The sequence below is a fragment of the Emydura macquarii genome, unplaced genomic scaffold, assembly GCF_026122565.2.
Source record: "Emydura macquarii macquarii isolate MOO-44397 ecotype Brisbane River unplaced genomic scaffold, CSIRO-AGI_Emac_v2 contig_3343, whole genome shotgun sequence".
Taxonomy (NCBI): domain Eukaryota; kingdom Metazoa; phylum Chordata; order Testudines; family Chelidae; genus Emydura; species Emydura macquarii.
In genome coordinates, this window is record NW_027133480.1 from 176,397 (window position 1) to 182,500 (window position 6,104).

Genomic DNA, 6,104 nt, shown 5'->3' on the forward strand with positions numbered 1-6,104 from the left:
ATGGAAGAGTCTATGTGAAGGGGATTTGGGATGCAAGTTCAGTTAGTCTAGACTGGGTGGGGAAAGGCATAGAAGGAAGTGTCTAGTTGTTTTGGGAGATTTAGGCCCCATTCCTGCTTTATGGATTAAATTCTTAAACTTGGGAAAAAAGGAGGTATCCCATCTTGTGTTCAATATTGAGTCATTTTAGCTCAGTGCAAATTAGGAAGAAAATAAATCATTTCTACAAGAGGTTGACCAGCTATAGCATAGACACTCCTGTCTGAAGTGTGAAGTTGAGAATGGGTCAGCTCCATGCACCTTCCATGCTTACACATATTAATCATTTACTTCATACTCTTCCAAAAAGCAGATGTATGATACAGAAACAAGGAAAAAGTAGTTCAGGTTTAAACTCTTATCAGTAAAGTGAGTCTTCCTCTACATTAAAAAACTATCCAGACATCGTACCAGGAATGGGTTCAGTTCTTATGTCATAAATTTGTGTGTGTAGAAAAAAGACTTATTGGTGAATTTAGCAGTATTTTTCGTTGAACTGGCAGTTGCTAACCATTACACCAGTATTTATTTGATTCTTAAAGAGCACAAAAGCATGGACTACAAATAAAGAAGATGGAGTAATAGCTTTTGACTGGACCACTAGCTTTAAACTTGAAATGAAGTGTCCAGTTTTGAGTTACTGTGTCCAAATGCCATTTGTACAGTTTGAAAAGTGAGGGCATTTTTCCAGCTTGTCACTGTTAGCTGTAGTTCATTCCAATGAGTGATGTCACTGAAGGAGCAGTTGTTCTGCTGCAAGTACTTCACTCATGACTGGAATGTATTAAATGTATTAATCTGTGCCTCAGAGTGTAATTTAGGGAAGCCCTACGTTTGACACATTCTTGTACATCCTTATTTTATTGTCCTATCCTGCAGGTAACAATGTCTCAAAAGCAAAGCGACTGAATGAAGTTAAAATTACATGTCACAAAATACAATATGCACTTTTGTTGCTTATTTTACTGTCAGGATTACAGATTTTCAACAACATTGTATTAAATATATTTATGACTTGATTTACGCCACCAATGGCAAGAAAAATCCAAGGCAGGAAATCCAAGGGTTCTAATGATCCAGGAGATTAAATGAAGTCATGAATGGAAGGTTCCCATACTCACAGCTACATCTCTAATGACAAAACTCTGTCACAAAAAGCATCTAGACCAACCAAAGATAAAAAGTGAGGGTTGAGTTATCTCACCAAGTATTTATCAAAGCTGGGTTAAGTCAGCAGAATAAAAATGTATTTTTCAAGAAAGGTTAGACCTTATGTCAACTGAGTGAACACATCAAGCATTTATAGCCACCTTGTGACTATCATGTATCACAAATTTGAAACAGATTTAATCTATAAATGTATGATTTTGAAGTTAATATAAATGACTCTTATCACATTTCCTCCCCCAATATTTTTTTCAGCTTAACAATCACATATATTTTTGTTGCTGATTAAACAGGAGTATCATTACCAGTAATAAAGGTAATAAATGTCACTTCCAGATTTAAATTATGAATTATCCATCTGTGGGGAGAAAAAAGCCATTGTACTCCAAAACTGACAGAGAAGCCTAGTAATTGGTTGTTACACACTGTGTATATGAGCAAGTCTTCTGGTCATTAAGATTCTGGATTCCTGACAGTTAAAAAAGAGCTCTTTTAATGATCAGATTGAAAGTATAATATTAGTGATCATGTACTAAAAGCTATTTTGGTTCTCCTTCCTTTGTCACAAATGGAATTAAAATTTATTTAGTTTGTAGAACTTTTGAGTATCTTTTGTTTACATTTAATCAGAATTCCAGTGTAACAACTTAAAACTAAGTTAGCATATTTGTTCAAAATTATGTTAGTGCTGCATTATAAGCAAACAATATTGACAATAATGCATTTGATTTTTCTTTTATTGACCACCATGCCTTCTCTTGTATACATTTCAAAATAAGTATCTATAGCTGTCCACATATTTTCCTACAGGGTTGAAGAACCTTTGATATGGAGCAAGGCAATTCATAAATGTAGAAAACTACAACACTCCACCTGCAGGCATCGTTAGCTGGCAATGATGGAAATGATAGAAGTGATGGGAACAGTGATTGAACTCTGACCTTATTGATCGGAGCCACCTCCACCCAGCTGAGTTGCTGCGGCCCAGTCAGCTGAAAAGGAATTTAAAGGGCAGTCATCTTTAGTGTTAAACCCTACTGTCATTAATAACGTTTTCATCCATGACAGTGATAAACATGCAGTACTTGAAGAGAGTTTATTAAGGTCAGTCTATAAATTAAAATTAAAATTTAAAAAAATGGGTTTACACAGATGAACAGATGGATGAATAAAGTGATTGGTAAAACAATAAATATGAAAATAGACAGATAGATGAAGTATCTGGCAGTGATCCTCTAAAAAGCCCCATGCCTCAAATGCTGGCTTCTCTCCCCACCAGAAAAAAAATAGATTTAATGAAGCTACTTCCGAACTTCTAGGTTCGTGGATATATGACCTGACTAATATTTTGTCACTTAATGCCTATTCTCCAACCTGATAAAAAAGATAGCAGCCATTTTTCTATGTCAGGTATATAACTGAGTGCTACTAAATTTTAAATGTCTTATCTCTCCTTGGATTTAAATACAGATAGCCTTAAACCTCAGAGTTTTTCTTAATGCAAGATGGTATACAGTACCTTGGCTGGCTTCTTTCATTACTCCAGAAGTGGCTACAATTTTGCACCTCTGGCAGAATTCAAGCCCAGCAGCAAACAGACATACTTCTTAACTCCAAAATCTAGAGGTCATTTAAAAAAAATACCTTCTCCCTCCCCACTACTAATAATGTAGAAAACTACAACATACAATAAGGGACTGCAGGAAGATCTTTGTCTATATTAAACCAAATTCTAAAATTTCCTTGGAAAGAAAATAGATTCACACACAAATTAAGTTACATATTGCATCATCAATGATGATAGCTGAGAAGTCAGTAGAAAGAAGTTAAAAGAGAAAAATGTCAATCTTTAATTTTGCTTCCTAAATTTCTAAATCCTTGTTTCCAGGTTGCCTGTGCCAATAGCCAAGCCCAGAGGTGAATGGTGATTTTAGAAAAATGTGTAAGATCATTACGGGTAAGTAATTTGCTTTAGGTCTAATATTTTTAGTAATCTTGTTAGGTGTTGCAGACATAGTTTTCTAAATCATTACTCAGATCATTGCAAATATTGTCTTTTTGTTACATCATCTTTTCACGATGACCATGCAATTATTTTTAACCTGCATCAAAAAGAATATAGAGTCCTTTGCATTTTTTGTTTACTTCAAATGAAGATTTTGAATAATGAATCTGAAAATCTGTTCAGTACTCTCACAGTCTGATCCTCAAGATTCCCTGAGTACCCTCAATTTCCATTCAAATCAATTGTTTAAGTGAAATGAATGGGAATGAAGATTGCCAACTCCCCCCCTTGCATGATTTGGATCTTAGGAAGTAATCCATTCTAAACTACTTTTCTTCTAATAATAAATAGGTGGCAGTGCAATAGGTGTACTGCAGGTTAACCTAAGGTTGAATTGTGAAATAATTCTCTAGAACTGGCAGTGTTGCAGATTCCTGTGAATAATCAAGTAAATAGATTTGAATTTGTGAACTAATTAAACTAATTACTTACATTAACCAATGCTGCAGGGGTAATGGCTTTCAGCAAATTGTCATTAGATCATACTTGGGAGAACTGGATGGCAAACCAGGTTGGGGATGGAAGCTGGAGAACCTTTAACTACTAGGTTAGTTGTTCATGTCCAACCCTGGTTAATAATGACCATAAACTGTTACATCTGATGGCAGCTTTATGCCCATAGTGGTCTGTCAGCTCACAAAGCCATTACCACTGTTGGTACAAATTCCCACCCTTGCTGGCAATCATCATTTTACCATTGGTAGTGGTTCCTTCAGGTCAGGGTAGTGTGGGGAAGTTTGTATTGTTGATGCCCTTGCTGTGCCTGTTCTGCTGATTAAAACATTAAAGAAGGACTTGAGTCTCCAAAGCTGTAAGTCCTGCACTTTCACAAGCACTAAATTTGCCTAATACATTTTATTATATATATATATATATATATATATATATATATATATATATATATATAAACAAGAACTGTTTTCCTTGACAAACTATTGTGAGTTGATAGGATCATTGGAGGCAGAATGTCATTTTCTGAATAGTTTTCATATGTTGAATGCTCAATTGTGTAGCTGCTCGTTAGCTGGAACTCCTGTTGAATTTGATAGTAATTCTGTGGCTTAGAAGTTGAAAGATCATGGCTTTATTTATCAGCTACTAATACAAGGTTGAGATGTAACATTATATAACAAAAGATGCTTTTATTATTGGAGTATATCTAGGAGTGTTAGAATTAAGGTTGTGTGAACATGTCCATTGTAAGATCCTCTTTGCAAAACCAAAACTCTTCAGATAAACACTCCCTGAAAGTGTGGTTCTACTCTGAAAAATATAGGTGCCTATCAGAGACCTAATTTTTAAAATGTATTCTGCGTATTTAGAGGCAGATCTTCTGACTCTAATGACAAAAGTAAGGTTTTAACTGCTTTTTTTATTCGTGTTAGCCCTGCAAGCCCAACAAAGAGAGAATGACCTGAACTCTCCACCTCCTTGTGCATCAGCTGCAGAATTGTTTAACTCCAGTCAGTTACACCTGAAGGCACTGGCTTTGCATGAGTCTTACTTTAGGACTAATTTGTCCTAGAGAACCTTTTATATATCTGATAATATTAAAGATATCTGATAAAGTATCAGAAGGAAAGACTCCATCTTGACTTCCAGATTCCAGTTTGAGTCTGAGATCTAGACGTTATGGGAGGGAATTGTTTTAGTTGTAAACTGAGCACATTTGATATGGACATCACTGATAAACATGGACCTCTACAATGCAACTTTTAGGGTCCCTTTCCTGTGTAGAACTGCACTTTAAACTGAAATTTAGCATGTAAGGTCTAAGCTGGAATAGATTGCTCTCATTTCCCCTCTTCCTCCCCAATATAAAGACAATCAGAGTTTGAAGGCTTGAGCTGTGAAGCGTCAGTTAATATGGAAGAAGGGTAGTGACTGTTATAGTTGAGGTTGCTGCAACAATGCCATTCAAATAATTATATATTTTTAATGACTTTGGGATAGTCAAACTATTGGCTTCTTTAAAATGAAAATGTTTATAATTCGAGGGATGACCAATGTTTTGCCTACTTTGAGGGTAGATGGGATGGGGGGTTCCCTTCATCATTTATTGGATATTCACAATTGTGTATAAGAAGGAACCTTAATTGCTCATTTCTAAGCCTGTCTTTAGTCAGTTCTTTATCATCTTATTCAGTATATTGAATTTAAGAATCAAAATATTAGAGCAAGTTGAACAATACAGAAAGTGATTCATGATTACTCTTGTGAGGATGTGATGAGGATGATCCACTGTTATCAGTTGGGGGGTCAGTATTATTAGTTTTTCAAGAGTATTCAGGCAACTACAAGTTCACATTTGGGTTTAAATTCATTAAACTTTTCGGATTCATAAATAATCTGGCCAAGGAACAGAAACGATACTCTGTGATCCAAGACACACCACAAATTATGAATAGTCAAAGTGAATGGTTCCATGAACAATGCAGAGACTGAAATGTGTTCACGAGCTATTTGGTGAAAACTTACAAATAACAAATCAGGATCAGGTTGTCCCCTCATCAAGAAGAAAAAAAGATTAAATTCATTAGAATTTATTCACAATAAAGAATTGAATCAACTCTGTAAAATACACACTGTGGTGCTTATTGAAAAGATTGTTTGAAAACTTAGTCCTGTTGTAATGCAGGAGAACTTTGTTAGTAGGGAATGCTTTTCAGGGCCTAATCCTCTTAGTGCTAAATCTCTACAACTCCCATTGTGACTTCATTGACTCGTGGTGAGACTACTTAAGGTTGTGTCTACACTGGGGAATTTTAGGAAAAAATCTTGTGGGTTCTGCTACTGGTTCATTGGAATCATGGGAATTTTTTCTGAAATTGCC

At 35.4% G+C, this 6,104-nt stretch overlaps 1 protein-coding gene and 1 long non-coding RNA gene across 2 annotated transcripts in view; one reads left to right on the plus strand and one right to left on the minus strand.

The window, feature by feature from the left end:
• Positions 1–1,102: 1,102 nt before the first annotated feature.
• On the minus strand, positions 1,103–3,769 carry LOC137143583 (uncharacterized). The gene is made up of 3 exons (XR_010917206.1): positions 3,704–3,769; positions 2,148–2,198; positions 1,103–1,200 (listed from the first exon to the last, which is right to left on the minus strand). It is a non-coding gene; the product is annotated as an uncharacterized lncRNA (long non-coding RNA).
• A 237-nt stretch (positions 3,770–4,006) lies between these two features.
• HMX2 (H6 family homeobox 2) overlaps positions 4,007–6,104 on the plus strand; it is a 52,113-nt gene continuing 50,015 nt past the window's right edge. Inside the window, exon 1 of the mRNA XM_067533357.1 lies at positions 4,007–4,082. The gene's annotated coding sequence lies outside the window, so the exon portion shown is untranslated. The remainder of the gene's footprint in view (positions 4,083–6,104) is intronic.